Source organism: Triticum aestivum, chromosome 1B (genome assembly GCF_018294505.1).
Source record: "Triticum aestivum cultivar Chinese Spring chromosome 1B, IWGSC CS RefSeq v2.1, whole genome shotgun sequence".
In the NCBI taxonomy this organism is placed as follows: domain Eukaryota; kingdom Viridiplantae; phylum Streptophyta; class Magnoliopsida; order Poales; family Poaceae; genus Triticum; species Triticum aestivum.
Genome location: NC_057795.1, coordinates 233,899,761 through 233,920,043, shown reverse-complemented (window position 1 = coordinate 233,920,043; position 20,283 = coordinate 233,899,761).

Below are 20,283 nucleotides of genomic sequence, written 5' to 3'. Positions count from 1 at the left end.
CAATCTATGTTCTTATCCATGAAAGTTATTTGAGTCTTCTTTGATCTCTTATATGCATGATTGCTTATAGCCTCGTATTTCTTCTCCGATATTTGGGTTTTGTTTGGCCAACTTGATCTATTTATCTTGCAATGGGAAGAGGTGCTTTGTGATGGGTTCGATCTTACAGTGCTTGATCCCAGTGACGGAAGGGAAAACGACACATATGTGTCGTTGCTATTAAGGATAACAAGATGGGGGTCTATTTCTATATAAATAGATCTTGTCTACATCATGTCATTGTTCTTATTGCATTACTCCGTTTTTCATGAACTTAATACACTAGATGCATGTTGGATAGCGGTCGATGTGTGGAGTAATAGTAGTAGATGCAGGTAGGAGTCGGTCTACTAATCTTGGATGTGATGCCTATATAATGATCATTGCCTGGATATCGTCATGATTATTTGAATTTCTATCAATTGCCCCGCAGTAATTGTTTTCCCACCGTTTGCTATTTTTCTCGAGAGAAACCACTAGTGAAATCTACGGCCTCGGGTCTCTTCTTTAATATATTTGCCTTCGCGATCTATTTTTATTTGCTTTTATTTTCAGATCTGTTAATCTAAAAATACAAAAATACCTTGCTGCAACTTTTTGTTATTTATTTTATCTCGCGTTCCCACGACATCTATTTATCCATTCTACTACAATTTTATCTATCTTTTTACCTGTGAGGGATTGACGAGCCCTCTCTTATGTCAGGTTGCAAGTATTTTTTCTTTGTGTGCAGGTGTTGTTTACGTGGTGTTGCGTGGTTCTCCTACTGGTTCGATAACCTTGGTTTCATCACTATGGGAAATACCTACCGTTGCTGTGCTGCATCATCCCTTCCTCTTTGGGGAAACACCGATGTAGTTCAAGCAAACATCAAAAGGAATTTCTAGCTCCGTTGCTGGGGAGACATCATCAATATGAACTAGGTTCCTAATCAAAAATCTTATCTCCTTGCAGTTTACATTATTTCCCATTTGCCTCTCGTTTTCCTCTCTCCCACTTCAGAAAAAATTGCCGTTTTATTCGCCCTCTTTTTCGTTCGCCGTTTTCTCGTCAAATCTGTTTTTAAGTGCAATCTTGTTGACCACTTTTGGTCATTATGGATAGTTCTTCCTCTATTGTGTACACCCCCGAGAACGAGGTTCTTAACTTTAAACAAAGGGGAGGGGATAATTTAAAAGATGCTTGGTATAGGATTTGCAATGCTCATAATAGTCCTATCCATAAGGAATCTACAGTTGTTCTTCTTTGCTGTTTTATGTGGTCAACACCACTTGGTATAGATTCATCCTTGAGACGATTACCAATGGAAATTTCTTGATGTGTCCCTCTCTTGATGCTTTTAACGCTATGGGATACTTAGTTGGTTCACCACCGCTTATGATCAATGAAACAACTTTGACTCTTGAGCATGTTATGGAAAGACTAGATGCTATTGAAAAGAAAATGTTTACCAAAGAACATATTGAAAACTTGGATAAAAAGATGCAAAATTTTGTTACTAAAATTGGGTCAAAAGCGGGAGAAGTTTTTAAGTTGTTAAAGGAAAAGGGGACTATAGTTCATGAAACAATTAAAGAAAGCCCGTCTAGGATTGATAAACTGGAAGAAATCTTTACTAATTTAAGTACGGCTTTTGCTTCCGCCAAAACTCCCATAAAAATTGGCAAGACTACTCAAATTACTAAAAACAAGGGTGCAACTTCTAGTAATGAGAAAGGAGATCTCAAGATGATTAGTATCCATCCCAATTTTACTAAAATGATAAGAGACCCTATTTGCAACAATGAATTTTTCAATCTCGTGCCTAGAAGTATTGTCATTGATAATTTATATGTTAAATCGTTGAAAAATGCTAAGTGTTCGATTGAAGAGTTGGTGAAAAAAGATGACAACACTTAGATCCTTCAGATTATGCCTAGCTAGGGGGGGGGGGTAAAACGATAGCGCTCGTTGGGAGGCAACCCAACTAGTATCTTTTTGCTTTTTGGTTTTCTTGATGTTTTCAATAAAATACCCAATTATGCCTCTGATTACATGTTTTTTGTGGTTTAAATTAGTGTTTGTGCCAAGCAAGGCCTTTGGGATGATTTGGGTGAGAGTTGATTTAATCTTGCTGAAAAATAGAAACTTTTGCGCTCACGAAAATAATTCCCATTTTTAACAGAAGAGTGATTTTGAGTTGATTCTTCTTGAAGAAGATTAATATACAAAGTTTCCACATTTTCCTAAATGTTCAGAATTTTGGAGTTACATAAGTATTCGAAGTTTCTAGATTGCCACAGACTGTTCTGTTTTTCACAGATTCTGTTTTCTTTGTGTTTTGTGCTTCTTTTGATGATTCTATGGTTTTCTTTGAAGAGTTTTTGCCATAGAAAAGTTGGAATACAGTATATATAATGCAAAAATAAAATATGAATGGGTTTGCAACAGTACCTATAGTAGTGGTTTGCTTTCTTATACTAACGGATCTCACGAAGGTTTTGTTGAGTTTTGTGTGATTGAAGTTTTCAAGTTTTGGGTGATATTACAATGGATGAAGTAATAAGGATTAGCAAAAGGTTAAGCTTAGGGATACCCGAGGCACCCCAAGATAATATTCAAGAATTAGCAAGCAACTAAGCTTGGGGATGCCCCCGAGTGGCATCCCCTCTTTCTTCTAACAACCATCGGTATTTTACTTGGACATATATTTTTATTCATCACATATTATGAGTTTTGCTTGGAGCATCTTGTATGATTTGAGTCTTTACTTCTTTTGCTTTTTATTTGAAGTCTTGAATCCTTGCTGGACACACCTTTTTGAGAGAGCCAAAAATATGCTATGTTTGCTCGTATGCTTCACTTAAATTTTTAGAGCCATGGAATTGCTCTAGTGCTTCACTTATATCTTTTTGAGCATGGTGTGCTTTGTTATTTTTGAAGAAGTTCTCTCATGCTTAACTTAGATTTATTTGGGAGTCAGTAATTTTTTGAAGAAATTCTCTCTTGCTACACTTAAATTAGTTTGAGAGAAAGAAATATTATGCTCATGTTCTTCACTTATATTTGTTTGAGCTTATTAAAAGCAAGATATGAATTAGTCCCAAAGTGATAGATATCCAAGGAGGATATAATAAAAAAATTCATGAAGATCATCGGACAAAATAAACTTGGTAATTTATAATGGTTTTGAGATATGACGATATGATATGTGAGTCATGTTGATGAGTAATTATGCTTTAGTAAGAATATTGGTGTTAAGGTTTGTGATTCCCTATGCAAGCATGAAAGTCAATAGTTATGCAATGAAATTACATCCTACTTGTGGTGCATTATTCGGTGTTAGTTATGCTTAATGCTCGCTTATGAGATTTTTTTGTTTCTTGGTTGGACGCTTCTCAATCTTTTTGCTAGCCTTCATTTGCACTAAGTATGATCACTACTTGTGCATCCAAAACCCTTTAAACTAGTTTTGTCGTATGCGTCCACTATACATACCTATATGCGGTATTTACGTGCCATTCTAAGCAAATTTGTATGTACCATCTCTAATTTTCAAAATAAATTTATCTTTTGTGTGCTCATACCGCTCACAAGACGGTGAGGGGTAGACGATATTTTCCATGCTAGATGTGTTATTCTCACGATGAGTGTTTATTCACTTGTCATTGCACAAGAGTACAGCAAAGGTATTAGGGATGCCCAGTCCCGAAATGAAAAATGAATTTACTTTATGTTGTCAAATAATAAATTCCTTGGAAAGTGTTGGTATGGTGGGCATCCATGGATACCGTTAGCCATGGAAAGTGAAAATATGGTGGAAAAGGGAATAAACTTTATTTTCTGTTTGGGAACCGCCTATGATGTATCTAGCGTGGAAAGTGTTGGGAGATCTAAGTCGTTTTTGTTGGTGGGAAAAGTATGCCTTCCAAAATATTTTTATCTCTCAATATTCACTTTGAGCTCTGGCACCTCTACAAATCCCTACTTCCCTCTGCGAAGGGCATTTCTTTTACTTTATGCAATTTTTATTTTTTACTTGAGTCTCCATCTTCTCTTATAAAGCACCAACTAAGGGGCACTATGATCGTACTTGAGAATTGGGTATAGCTAGTATTCAAGTGTGTTTCATGAATGGATCAATGATTGAGCATAATGGGCTAGGGATAACTTGCTTTAGCATTAATATTTTGAAAGACATGGTTGCTTGTTGATATGCTTGAGTATTAAAGTGTTCATGTCAAAACTAGACTATTGCTTTGAATAAAAGTCCAAATGTCCATGCTACAAAGAAAAAAATATGTGATGAACATGTTAGGCAACATTCCACATCAAAAATTCTGTTTTTATCATTTACCTACTTGAGGACGAGCATGAATTAAGCTTGGGGATGCTGATACGTCTCCAACGTATTTTTTATTGTTCCATGCTGTTATATTATCATTCTTGGATGTTTTACAATCATTTTACAATCATTTTTGGTACTAACCTATTGACATAGTGCCCAGTGCTAGTTGTAGTTTTCTGCTTGTTTTCTACATCGCCGGAAATCAATACCAAACAGAGTCCAAATGCAGCGAAACTTTTCATGGATTTTTTTGGACCAAAAGACACAAGATGGGCCAAAGAAGGACCAGAGGGGTGCACCGAGGGGGGAACAACCCACCAGGGTGTGCCTAGGGGCCCAGGCGCGCCCAGGTGGGTTATGCCCACCTCGGTGGCCTCCCACGCCACCTCTTTGCTCTATAAATATCCCAACATTCCAGAAATCCTAGGGGCGTCAACGAAAATCAATTCCAGCCACCGCAAGTTCCAGAACCGCGAGATGCAATCTAGACACCATCACAGAGGGGTTCATCATGTCCATTGGTGCCTCTCCGATGATGCGTGAGTAGTTCATTGTAGACCTACGGGTCTGTAGTTAGTAGCTAGCTGGCTTCCTCTCACTCGTTTGATTCTCAATACAATGGTCTCTTGGAGATCTGTATGATGTAACTCTTTTTGCAGTGTGTTTGTTGGGATCCGATGAACTTTGAGTTTATGATCAGATCTATGTTTTTATCCATGAAAGTTATTTGAGTCTTCTTTGATCTCTTATATGCATGATTGCTTATAGACTCATATTTTTCTCCAATATTTGGGTTTTGTTTGGCCAACTTGATCTATTTATCTTGCAATGGGAAGAGGTGCTTTATGATGGGTTCGATCTTACGGTTCTTGATCCTAGTGACAGAAGGGGAAATGACACGTATGTATCGTTGCTATTAAGGATAACAAGTTGGGGTCTATTTCTACATAAATAGATCTTGTCTGCAACATGTCATCATTCTTATTACATTACTCCGTTTTTCCATGAACTTAATACACTAAATGCATGCTGGATAGCAGTCGATGTGTGGAGTAATAGTAGTAGATGCAAGCAGGAGTCGGTCTACTAATCTTGGATGTGATGCCTATATAATGATCATTGCCTGGATATCGTCATGATTATTTGAAGTTCTAACAATTGCCCCGCAGTAATTGTTTTCCCACCATTTGCTATTTTTCTCGAGAGAAGCCACTAGTGAAATCTATGGCCCCGGGGTCTGTTCTTTAATATATTTGCCTTCACGATCTATTTTTAATTGCTTTTATTTTCAGATCTATTAAACCAAAAATACAAAAATACCTTGCTGCAATTTTTAGTAATTTATTTTATCTTGCATTCCCGCGAGATGTATTTATCCATTCTACTACAATTTTATCTATCTTTTTACCCGTGAGGGATTGACAATCTCTCTCTTCCGTCGAGTTGCAAGTATTTGTTCTTTGTGTGCAGGAGCTATTTACGTGGTGTTGCATGGTTCTCCTACTAGTTCGATAACCTTGGTCTCATCAACGAGGGAAATACCTACCCTTGTTGTGCTGCATCATCCCTTCCTCTTTGGGGAAATACCGATGTAGTTCAAGCAAACATCACGTCACCTGGTGATACGTCTCCATCGTATCTATAATTTTTGATTGTTCCATGCTGTTATAGTATGATTCTTGGATGTTTTACAATCATTTTATAGAAACTTCATATCATTTTTTGGGACTAACCTATTGACATAGTGTCCAATGGCAGTTGTTGTTTTTTCTTGTTTTTTACTTTGCAGGAAATCAATATCAAACGGAGTCCAAACACAATGAAACTTTTTGGAGAATTTCTATGGACAAGAACACCCAGGATTTGCCAGAGAAGTACCAGAGGGGCGCACCGAGGGGGGCACAACCCACCTGGGAGTGCCTAGGGGCCCAGGCGTGCCCTGGTGGGTTGTGCCCACCTCGGTGGCCTACCGCACCACCTCTTCGCCCTATAAATTGCCAATTATTCCAAAAACCTTTGGGGTAACCCTAGATCAGAAGTGTCACGGCCACAAGCCTCTATAGCCACAAAAAACCAATTTAGACCCCGTTCTGGCACTCCGCCGAAGGGGGAAATTATTACCGGTGGCCATCTTCATCATCCCGTCGGCCACCATGATGAGGAGGGAGTAGTCCACCCTCGGGGCTGAGGGTTTGTACCAATAGATATGAGTGTAATCTCTCTCTCTCTCTCTCTCTCTCGTGTTCTTGATGGCACAATCCTGATGTATTAGGGGCTTTGTTAATATAGTTGGATCATATGGTGTTTTCTCCTCTCTATCTTGTGATGAATTGAGTTTTCCCTTTGAGATTTTGTTTTATCGGATTGAATACTTTTATGGATTTAAGAACACTTGATGTATGTCTTGCTATGAATACCCGTGGTGACAATGGGGTATCATATTGATTCACTTGATATGTGTTTTGGCACTCAACTCGCAGATTCCGGAGGTGACATTGGGGTAATCTATGCATAGAGGTTGATGCACGTTCTCGTCTTTGTTTCTCCGGTAGAAATCTTGGGGCACTCTTTGAGGTTCTTTCTGTTGGATTGAGTATTATGAATCTGAGATTCTTTGATGCATATCACATAATCAACTCATGGATACTCGCGGTGACATTGGAGTATCTAGGTGACATTAGAGTTGGTTGATATGTATTATATGGTGTTATTTTAGTACGAACTATTGGTTAGATTGATCGGAAAGAATAGCTTTGTGTTATTTTAGTACGAACTCTAGGATAGATTGATCGAAAAGAATAGCTTTGAGGTGGTTTCGTACCCTACAAACAATTTCTTCTTATGTTCTCCGCTTGATAAGAACTTTGAGGGATGGTTATATGATCCAATTAGATTAGCATTGTTGAGAGATTGCACTAGCGAAAGTACGAACCCTAGGCCTTGTTTTCAAGCATTGCAGTACTGTTTGTGCTCTGTTTTATCAATTGCTACCTTGATGCTTTTTATTGTTCCTATTACAAAATTCAATATCTACCATCATTATTACGCTTGTATCACCATCTCTTCGCCAAACTAGTGCACCTATACAAATTAACATTGTATTTGGTGTTTTGGGGACACAAGAGACTTTTTATTATTTGGTTGCAGGGTTGTTTGAGAGAGACCATCTTCATCCCGCGCCTCCCACGGGTTGATAAACCATAGGTCATCCACTTGAGGGAAATTTGCTACTGTCCTACAAAACTCTTCGCTTGGAGGCCCAACACGAGTCTACAAGAACAAGTTGTGTAGTAGACATCAAGCTCTTTTCTGGCGCCGTTGCTGGGGAGGGGAGTGATTGAAGGTATTTCTTTAGATCTTGCAATTGAATCTTTTAATTTCTTGCTTTATCACTAGTTTGGTTTATGAAAAAGAAAACTACAAAAAAATGGATTGAGGTTGCATCATATTATTCATCTTTATAATGTCTTTCTTGAAAATGATGGAAAGGCAAATTGTGCTTAGTTGATAGGATAAGAATTCAATAAAAAAATTGGCATGAATGAGGAGCATGATTTCAATGTTGCTAGTATGAATTTTTTGAATATCCATGATGTTAATGATATGCAAAGCTACAAGCTTGGGGATGCTATGTTTGATGAAGATGATATTTTTAGTACCCAAAGTTTTGATGAGAAAATTTATTATGATGAAAGCATGCCTGCTATCAATGATGATTATGGTGATGACATGTATGCTATAAAGAATAATGATAACCATGAAACTTGTCATCATGATTTTAATTTTCAATCCCTTGATAGTTATTTTGTTGAGTTTGCTCCCACTACTATTCATGAGAATAAATTTGCTTATGTGGAGAGTAATAAAATTTCTGTGCTTGTGGATCATGAAAAGAATGCTTTATGTGATATTTATATTGTTAAATTCATTCATGATGCTACTGAAAATTACTACGAGGGAGGAACATATGCTTCTACATATCTCAATAATATCAAGTTTCCTCTCTATGTGATGAAAATTTGAAGTTTTGCTTGTTTTGCCTTCCTATGCTAGTTGATTCTTGCTGCCATAAGTTGTTTGCTCACAAAATCCCTATGCATTGGAAGTGGGCTAGGCTTAAATGTGCTTTCCATGTGATTCATGATGCTCTTTTTCATGTTTCAATTCTTATCTGTTATGCGAGCATCATTGAAATCATCATGCCTAGCTAAAAGTCATTAAAGAAAAGCGCTTGTTGGGAGACAACCCAACACTTTTACCTACTGCTTTTGTGTGTTCACATGATTATGCTACTGTAGTAATCATGTTTTATCGCTTTTGTTTCAATAAAGTGCCAAGTAAAGCATTTGGGATAGTGTGGATGATAGTTGACTTGAATCTATGCAAAAACGGAAACTTGTGCGCTCAGTCTAGGAATTTTCAAAATTCACTGGAATGTGTTTTTGATATGAATTTATTACAGTTGATAGATATAGAAATTCCCTATGTTTTCCTAATTTTCTGAATTTTTGGAGTAGCATAAGTATGGTTTGTTTGCCAGATTATTACAGACTGTTCCGTTTATGACAGATTATGTTTTCAATGCATGCTTTGCTTGTTTCAAGTTTCTATGGCTTATATTACTTATAAATTGTGGAAATGATAAGGTACAATAGGCATTGTGTGAGAACAATTATGAATCTTGTCTTTGACAGTATCATAGTGAATGGTTTGCTCTTTATCATACTAACCTATCTCACGAAGTTCCGTTAAGTTTTGTGTGATTGAAGTTTTGAAGTTTTGGGTGAGATATCGATATGAGGAGAATAAGGAGTGACAAGACCCTAATCTTGGGGATTATCAAGGCACCCCAAGGTAAAATTCAAGGAAGATTCAAGCAACTAAGCTTAGGGATGCCCCGGAAGGCATCCCTCTTCCGTCTCCACCATTATCGGTAATCTTACTTGGGGGTATATTTTCATTCATCACATGATATGATTTTTGCTTGGAGCGTCACTTTATTTTGTTTTTATTTGCTTGATTCTATCTATAATAATTTTTGCAACTTTTAATTCAACAAAAATGTCAAGTATAGCCTTTGCCATGCTTATTTTGCAAGTATATGAGTTGCTGTTTCAAAACAGAAAGTTTATCGTTGTTGCAAAAATTCTCTAGAAAAGTAATAATGTGATAAAATGTTGAAACCTTTTTGCAAGTAAGCTATGGTAAATTTTCTACAGTGTGGCAATTTTTTAGATTTTTTAAAGTTGAATAAGTACTGATCCTTCTTTATCCTTTACAGACTGTTCTGTTTAGATAGTTTGTTGTTATGTTTCCATTGCTTGCATATGTTTGCTTGTTTAATGATTCTGTTTGAGGAAAGGAGTATTAAATATACAGAGGCATTTAATATGCAATGTTAAATTATAATTTGAGAATTGTTTTATACTGACGTATCTTACGAGTTCTTGTTGAGTTTTGTGTGGATGAAGCTTTACAAATTAGGGAAACCGTGTTATGAGAGGAATGAAGAAGACACAAGAGCTCAAGCTTGGGGATGTCCAAGTGATAATCCACAAATATAGGGGATCACAACAGTTTTCGAAGGTAGAGTATTCAACCCAAATTTATTGATTCGACACAAGGGGAGCCAAAGAATATTCTCAAGTATTAGCAGCTGAGTTGTTAATTCAACCACACCTGAAAGACTTAATATCTGCAACAAAGTATTTAGTAGCAGAGTAGAATGGAAGTAACGATAATTGTGGCAAAAGTAATAGTAGCAGTTTGGTAGCAATCGTAACAGTGGCAACGACAAAGTAACTAAGCAAAGATCAATATGAAACGAGCTCGTAGGCAATGGATCAATGATGGATAATTATGTTGGATGGCATTCATCATGCAACAGTTATAACATAGGGTGACACAGAACTAGCTCCAATTCATCAATATAATGTAGGGATGTATTCTGAATATAGTCATACGTGCTTATCGAAAATAACTTGCATGACATCTTTTATCCTACCCTCCCGTGGCAGCGGGGTCCCATTCGAAACTAAGGGATATTAAGGCCTCCTTTTAATAGAGTACCGGACCAAAGCATTAGCACTGAATGAATACATGAACTCCTCAAACTACAGTCATCACCGAGAAGTGTCTCGATTATTGTCAATCCAGGGTTGCTAGATCATAACACATAGTAGGTGACTATAACTTGCAAGATAGGATCGACAACTCACATATATTCATGAAAACATAATAGGTTCAGATCTGAAATCATGGCACTCGGGCCCTAGTGACAAGCATTAAGCATAGCAAAGTCATAACAACATCAATCTTAGAACATAGTGGATACTAGGGATCAAACCCTAACAAAACTAACTCGATTAGATGGTAAATCTCATCCAACCATCACCATCCTGTAGGCCTACGATGGGGTTACTCACGCACGGCGGTGAGATCATGAAATTGGTGATGGAGGTTGGTTGATGATGACAACAGCGACGATTTCCCCTCTCCGGAGCCCAAAACAGACTCCAGATCTGCCCTCCCGAGGAAGAACATGAGGTGGCGGCGGCTCCGTATCATAAAACATGATGAATCCTTCTCTCCGATTTTTTTCTCCCTGAACGTGAATATATGGAGTTGGAGTTGAGGTCGGTGTAGCTTCATGGGACCCACAAGACCAGAGGGCGTGACCCAGGGGGGTGGGTGTGCCCTCCACCCTTTTGGACAGGGTGTGGGTCCCCTCTGGTTGATTTTTTTCGCCAATATTTTTTATTTATTCCAAAAATAATCTCCGTGAAGTTTTAGGTCATTCCGAGAACTTTTATTTCTGCACAAAAATAACACCATGGCAATTTTGCTGAAAACAGCGTTAGTCTAGGTTAGTTCCATTCAAATCATGCAAATGAGAGTCCAAAACAAGGGCAAGAGAGTTTGGAGAAGTAGATACGTTGGAGACGTATCAACTCCCCCAAGCTTAACCCATTGCTTGTCCTCAAGAAATTCAGTTGGTAAACTAAAAGTGATAAAGAAACAACTTATACAAACTCTGTTTGATCTTGTTTTTGCAAATATTTAAAATCAGCATTCAGGTTTTCAGCAAAGATTATGAACTAACCATATTCACAATAACATTTAGGTCTCACATTTACTCATATCAATGGCACAATCAACTAGCGAGCAATAATAATAAATCTCGGATGACAACACTTTCTCAAAACAATCATGATATGATATATCAAGATGGTATCTCGCTAGCCCTTTCTGAGACCGCAGAACATAAATGCGGAGCACCTTTCAAGATCAAGGACTGGGTAGACATTGTAATTCATGGCAAAAGAGATCCAGTCAAAGTCATACTCAATATCAATTAATAGCAATGCATACAAATGACAGTGGTGCTCTCTAACTGGTGCTTTTTATAAGAGGATGATGACTTAACAATAAAAGTAAATAGATAGGTCCTTCATAGAGAGAAGCAGGTATTTGCAGAGATGCCAGAGCTCGAGTTTTTGAAAAAGAGATAAATAATATTTTTAGCGGCATGCTTTGATTGTCGACATAACAACCAAGAGATCTCGATATCTTCCATGCTACATACGTTATAGGCGGTTCCCAAATAGAATGGTAAAGTTTATACTCCCCCACCACCAACAAGCACATTCCACGGCTGGTCCGAAACAATGGGTACCGTCCAACTAACAACAATCCTGGGGGAGTTTTGTTTCCAATTATTTTGATTTGATTTTAACATGGGACTAGACATCCCAATTACCAGCCATTTTCTCGTGAATGATGAGCCGAGTCCACCCATCGTGAGAATAACCCACCTAGCATGGAAGATATAGACAACCCTAGTTGCTACATGAGCTATTCGAGCATACAAAACAGAATTTCATTTGAAGGTATAGAGTTTTGCACATGCAAATTTACTTGGAACAGTAAGTAAATACCGCATATAGGTAGGTATGGTGGACTCATATGGAACAACTTTGGGGTTTATGGAAGTGGGAGCACAAGCAGTATTCCCTCTTAGTACAAGTGAAGGCTAGAAAAAGACTGGGGCGCAACCAAATAGAGAGCGACAATAGTCATAAACATGCATTGAGATTAACCAACAATGAGTGAGCATGAGTTGGATATAAATCACCATGAACATAAATATCGTGGAGGCTATCTTGCTTTTGTTTCAACTACATGCATGAACATGTGCCAAGTCAAGCCACTCGAATCATTCAAAGGAGGATACCATCCTATCATACTACATCACAACCATTTCAATAGCATGTTGGCATGCAAGGTAAACCATTATAAACTCCTAGCTAAAGCATGGCATGAGTAACTATTATCTCTAATTATCATTGCAAACATGTTTCATTCATAATAGGCTGAATCAGGAACGATGAACTAATCATATTTACAAAAACAAGATAGGTCGAGTTCATACCAACTTTTCCTCATCTCAAACATTTCATCATATACCATTATTATTGCCTTTCACTTGCACGACCAAACGGTGTGTATAATAATAATAGTGCACGTGCATTAGACTAAGTTGGAATCTGCAAACATTTATTCAAAGGAGAAGACAAGGTAATATAGGCTCTTTGTTAGATCAACAATAATGCATATGAGAGCCACTCATCATTTTCATCGTGGTCTTCTCCTCTCGACCCCCAAATAAAAGAAAAGAATTTCAAAGAAACACACATAAATGTTTTTGGAGTTTTTGTTTTTCTGAAGAAAGTAAAACATGAACGAGAAATACTATTTACATGGGAAAGCTCCCAACAAGCAAAAGAAGAACGAGAAATCTTTTTGGGTTTTCCTTCTAATACTACTACTAAGTAAACATGGAAAGTAAAGTAGCTAGAAGCTACAACTATTTTTTTTGTTTTTCTCAAAGTTTTTTCAAACACACAAGAAGAAAGCGAGCAAAATAAAATAAACTAGCATGGATAATACAATGAAAAGGTATGAACACAGACAACTAGAATGAGTGTGTGAACATGAATGTAATGTTGGTGAGAAATATGTACTCCCCCAATCTTAGACTTTCGGCCTATGTTGGTATAGGGCCACCACTGGCCCGGATGATATCCGAAATTATAGTTGGGGTTGTACTATGCTGCGACAGCTACCGCCTGGCGAGCTGCTTCCTGGAGGCGAGCGGCCATCGCTGTTCTCTCTTACTCATTTGCCTCCTCTCTAGTTATAAAATATATCCCATCTACCTGAAAGTTAAGGAAGGATGGACAAGGAAGGGTAATATGGATAACACGCCTTCTGTCAAAGATTATTCGGTACTGGAGGGACTGTTCGTTCCTGTCAAGAAACTGGTAGCGTACCATAGCATTATAATCTAGAAAAGCAGGTGGCAACTTAATGTCATTTACCCTTATTGGTACACCAAGATAATTAGCTAAACGAGTTGCATAAATCCCACGAAATAAATCTCTATCTTTAGCATTAAGATGTAACCTCCTGGCAATAATAGCCCCCAAGTTATATCGCTTATCACCCAACACTTCACATTTAAGGACACTAAGATCTGGAACGCAAAGGTGGCTATGATCATGCTTACCGTTAATGCATCTACATATAAAGAGAGCAAAATAATGCATGGCGGGAAAATGAAGCTCCCTATGGTAGCTTGTATGATATTTCTAGTTTCTCCCACATTGATGCTAGCAAGGAAATCATTGCATTCAGAATTGTGGGGCTCACTATGAATGCCCCATTGTGGGATTTTTCATGCAGTATTGAAATCTTCAAGGCCCATGGTATATGATTCATCATAAAGATCAAATAAAATAGTATGGGTATTGCACTTAGATGAAAATTCAAACCTTCACACAAAGGAATCAGTGAGGTAATGGTATTGTTGGCACTTATCTGATATGAAGTCCTCAAGATCAGCATTATGTACATACACATCAAATTCATCCTTGAAGCCTGCATGAACCATAAATTCATCCGATGGCTATTCACAAGGCCGCACTTGAGCTTCCCTTGGTGGTTCAAGGTCCGGCTCACGCATCGCGAGCCTCAGTTCTTGCTTCCTCAAAGAACTACCTTGGTACATTTTCCTAGACCATTTTCTTCCTGTTAAAATTTCTGAATTTTCTTTAGTGACTCAAAATAAAAGTGAATCAAACTCAACAAAATTTATAACAACTACTCCTACAAGTGCCTAGAGGCTATATCATCCATCAAAACAACTTTGGACCATATAAAGTTGACATGCAATCTCAAGAATAGGGTCATCACAGCAGCACAAATTTGCAATAAATAAAGCACTAGAACAAAAACTAATTGGACCATTGGAGGAGTCACATACCAAAGAACAATCCCCCAAAGCAGTTTTGCAAATGGAGCTTTGCACAAGGAGATAAAAAATGGCAGCAAAATGAGTAAGAACATGGGTTTGAGCTACGGGATGATTTTTTCTGGAGGAAGACAAAGTGGGTGGGTGCTGGAATAAGTGGAGGGGACCCACGTGGGGCCCAAAAGACAGGGGCGCGCCCCCAGGGGGTAGGGCGCACCCTCCACCCTTGTGGCCCATTGGTGAAGCCCCCTGGTGTGTTCTTAGTGCCAGAAATTCTCAAATATTCTATAAAAATCATACTAAATTTTCAGGGCATTTGGAGAACTTTTATTTTCAGGATATTTTTTATTAGACGGATAATTCAGAAAAAAGGTAGATAATACAATTTTTCTTTATTTTATCTAAATAACAGAAAGTAACAGCTGGGTACAGAAAGTTGTGCCTTCTAAATTCATCCATCTCATGCTCATCAAAAGGAATTCATTAACAAGGTTGATCAAGTCTTATTAACAAACTTCTTTCGAATAACATGGAATCGGAGAATTTTTGAAATAACACTGGTTACCTCAATGGGGATATGCTTGTCCCCAACAATAAGAATATCATATTTCTTTTTGAAAGTAGGGAGAGGGAATTCAAAACCTCCAATAATAATAGTTGAAATTGTTCCTATAGAATTGATACTATGAACTTGAGGTTGTTTCTTCGGAAAGTGTACTATATGCTTATTACCATCGATATGAAAAGTGACTTTTCCCTTGGTGCAATCAATAACAGCCCCTACAATATTCAAAAAGGGTCTACCAAGGATGATCGACATACTGTCGTCCTCGGGTATATCAAGAATAACAAAATCCATTAAGATAGAAACGTTTGCAACCACAACATGCACATCCTCACAAATACCGATGGGTATAGCAGTTGATTTATCAGCCATTTGCAAAGAGATTTCAGTACGTGTCAACATATTCAAATCAAGTCTACGATATAAAGATAAAGGCATAACACTAACACCGGCTCCCAAATCACATAAAGCAGTTTTAACATAGTTTCTTTTAATGGAGCATGGTATAGTTGGTACCCCTGGATCTCCTAGTTTCTTTGGTATTCCACCCTTAAAAGTATAATTAGCAAGCATGGTGGAAATTTCAGCTCCTGATATCTTTCTATTATTTGTAACAATATCTTTCATATACTTAGCATAAGGAGACATTTTAAGCATATTAGTCAAATGCATACGCAAAAAGATAGGTCTAATCATTTCAGCAAAGCGCTCAAAATCATCATCATCTTTTTTCTTGGATGGCTTAGGAGGAAAAGGCATGGGTTTCTGAACCCATGGTTCTCTTTCTTTACCATGTTTCCTAGAGACAAAGTATCTCTTATCATAAAGTTGATTCCCCGATTGTGGGTTATCAAGATCAACAACCAGTTCAATCTCTACATCATTATCATTACTAGGTTGAGTATCAACATGAACATCATCATTAACATTATCACTGGGTTCATGTTCATCACCAGATTGTGTCTCAGCATTAGAAATATAAATATCATTGGGATTCTCAGGTGTGTCAATAACCGGTTCACTAGAAGCATGCAAAGTCCTATCAGTATTCTTTTTCTTTTTATTAGAAGGACTAGGTGCATCAGTATTAAATCTCAATCTTGCTCAACTCTCTTAGGATGGCCCTCAGGATACAGAGGTTCCTGGGTCATTTTACCACCTCTAGTCATAACCCTAACAACATTATCATTATTCTTACTATTCAACTCATTGAGCAAATCATCTTGTGCCGTAAGTACTTGTTCTACTTGAGTTGTAACCATGGAATCATGTTTACTAATAAGCTTAAGATCATTTTTAACTCTAGACATATAGTCACTGAAGTGTTCAACCATATAAGCATGACATTGAAATTGTCTACTAACATAAGCATTAAATTTTTCTTGTTTAACAATAAATTTATCAAACTCATCCAAGCATTGACTAGCGGACTTATTATGAGGAATGTCACCTTCATCAAATCTATAGAGAGAGTTCACCTCTACTACCCCGTGTCGGGTTATCAAGACCATGTATTCCTTCAATAGGCGGCAAATTCTTAACATCCTCAGGTTTAATACCTTTTTCTTCATAGATTTCTTTGCCTCTTGCATATCTTCAGGACTGAGAAATAGAATACCCCTTTTCTTCGGAGTTGGCATAGGAGTTGGCTCAGGAAGTGTCCAATCATTATCATTACTCGATATATTATTCAATAGCAATTCAGCTTGCTCAACAGTTCTTTCCCCGAAACCACAACCAACACAACTATCCAGGTGGTCTCTAGAAGCATCGGTTAGTCCATTATGAAAAATATCAAGTATTTCATTTTTCTTGAGAGGATGATCAGGCAAAGCATTAAGTATTGGAGAAGCCTCCCCCAAGCTTGTGGGAGAGTCTCTTCTTCAATCTGCACAAAGTTAAATATTCCCTATAAGGCAGCTTGTTTCTTATGAGCAGGAAAATATTTTGCAGAGAAGTAGTAAATCATATCATGGGGACTACGCACACAACCAGGAGCAAGGGATTTAAACCATAACTTAGCATCACCCTTTAATGAGAAAGGAAACAACTTAAGAATATAGTAATAGCAAATTTTTTCCTCATTACAAAATCGGGTGGCTATACCATTCAATTTAGTAAGGTGTGCCACAATTGTTTCAGATTCATAACCATAGAAAGGATCAGATTCAACCAAAGTAATTAGATCAGGATCGACAGAGAATTCATAATCCTTATCGGTGACAAAGATAGGTTAAGTAGCACACTTACGATCATATTGCATTCTAGCATTCAAATACTTTTCTTTTAGCTTAGCTAACAATTTCTTAAGATCATCTCTATCATTAGAAGCAAGAAAGTCTCTAGCAGTTTCCTCATCCATAATATAACCCTCAGGTACAACAGGCAATTCATATCTAGGGGGAGAATCATAATCTTCAGTTTCAATAATATCATAAGTTTCAGTAATTTCATTCCCTCTAACCCTAGCAAGTTGTTCATCAAGAAATTCACCTAGTGGCACAGTATTATCAAGCAAAGAAGTAGTATCATCATAAGCATCATGCATAGAAGAAGTGGCATCATCAATAACATGCGACATATCAGAATCAATAGCAGGTGTAGGTGTCGCAAGTTTACTCAAAACAGAAGGTGAATCAAGTGCAGAGCTAGATGGCAATTCCTTTCCTCCCCTCATCATGCAACAGTTATAACATAGGATGACACAAAACTAGCTCCAATTCATCAATATAATGTAGGCATATATTCCGAATATAGTCATACATGCTTATGGAAAAGAACTTGCATGACATCTTTTGTCCTACCCTCCCGTGGCAGTGGGGTCGTATTGCAAACTAAGGGATATTAAGGCCTCCTTTTAATAGAGTACTAGACCAAAGAATTAATACTTAAAGAATACATGAACTCCTCAAACTATGGTCATCACCGGGAAGTGTCTCGACTATTGTCACTCCGGGGTTGCCGGATCATAAAATGTAGTAGGTGACTATAACTTGCAAGATAGGATCGAGAACTCACATATATTCATGAAAACATAGTAGGTTTAGATCTGAAATCATGGCACTCGGGCCCTAGTGACAAGCATTAAGCATAGCAAAGTCATAACAACATCAATCTTAGAGAATAGTGGATACTAAAGATCAAACCCTAACAAAACTAACTCGATTACATGGTAAATCTCATCCAACCCATCACTGTCCAGCAAGCCTACGATGGGACTACTCACGCACGGTGGTGAGCATCAAGAAATTGGTGATGGAGGATGGTTGATGATGACGACGGCGACGATTTCCCCTCTCCGGAGCCCAAAACGGACTCCAGATCTGCCCTCCCGAGGAAGAACAGGAGGCGGCGACGGCTCCGTACCGTAAAATGCGATGAATCCTTCTCTCCGATTTTTCTCCCCAAACGTGAATAGATGGAGTTGGAGTTGAGGTCGATGGAGCTTCGTGGGACCTACAAGACCAGAGGGCGCGCCCCAAGGGGTGGGCGCGCCCTCCACCCTTGTGGTCAGGGTGGGTGTCCCCTCTGGTTGATTCTTTCGCCAATATTTTTTATTTATTCCAAAAAAAATCTCCGTGAAGTTTCAGGTCATTCTGAGAACTTTTATTTCTACACAAAAATAACACCATGGCAATTCTGCTGAAAACAACATTAGTCCGGGTTAGTTCCATTCAAATAATGCAAATTAGAGTCCAAAACAAGAGCAAAAGAGTTTGGAAAAGTAGATACATTGGAGACGTATCACCAAGGCATCCCAAGTTAATATTCCAAGAAGTCTCAAGCATCTAAGCTTGGGGATGCCCCGGTGGGCATCCCACCTTTCTTCATCAACAATTATCGGTTAGTATCGGTTGAGCCTAAGTTTTTTCTTCTTCACATCATGTGGCTATCCTTGGAATATCATTTTATTTTGTTTTTCTTGCTGTTTGTCACAGTAAACCACAACCACCTATGGGACCAAACGGCCCCTTGCTGGTTCTGTAGGGGGGACGTCGCGTTGCACAAAGAGCAGCGGAGCATGGGGGCAGTGCGGCAAGTAACACACGAGCAATTTTACCCAGGTTCGGGATGCCGTGATGCATAAAACCCTACTCCTGCTTTGGTGGATTGTTGGTGGGAGAGTGGTGGTGGAACGTAGTACACTTGCCCGGCAGAGGCGGCAGTGGCCTATGGTACATATGGGCATCTAGCCTCGCGAGGGCCTGATCAACTTTTCCAACCCTCTAACCCCTTGTACGATTGCCATGGGCCTCCTTTTATAGGTTAAGGGGTCACCACACTGGCAAATTAGTCATTAGACACTGATTAGATAGCAAATAGTGCTATCATACCTAACTCTACAGGCTGACAGGGCGCATTAAATGCGACATTAAAAATTGTCTGCCCGACAAGCCTTGCCGGGCTTACTCTACCAGCTGCATGTCTGCTTGTCCGACACGTCATAGGACGGGTGTCGTCTGTAGGTTTTCTGGTAGAAAGGGGCAGCCATGTGGCGAATGGCTGCCACTTAATCACTTCGCGGCTTGACACTGCACTGATCTACAACATGGGTCGTGGGAGGGGCGGTTGATGACGTGTTCCTTGCCCCTGCGAGTCCCGACAGGCCCTGCTGGGACGCTTCGGTTGCTTCCTTCCGGGGTTGGCCCTGCCCTTGTCAAGTCCTCTTGCCCGGCAAGGGAGGTCCTTCTCCTGGTTGTACCTGGTTTCTCTGGCTTGATCTTGGTCCCCTCTTTCTCCATGCTGGACCTTTGAAGATCTTGATCTCTTGCATTCTGGCTTGGTCTGAGGCCATGATCTTGTTCCTGTGCCTGTGCAAAGTCAGGGCAACATACCCAGGGTCTGTTGCACCGATAGAAGCCCCCGGGGCCTGCCCTGATCGCACTGCCGGGCATCGTCGGGGTAGGCGCTGATAAGTGCACAGGCAGGGGTGCTGAAGAGGTTAGCCTCCTCTTGCCTTCTTTTCTTCTTCATTAATCTTGGGTCCAGGCCAGTTTCCGGTTTTCCTGCGTGTCGTGTAAAGCCAATTGTGGTGGGGTC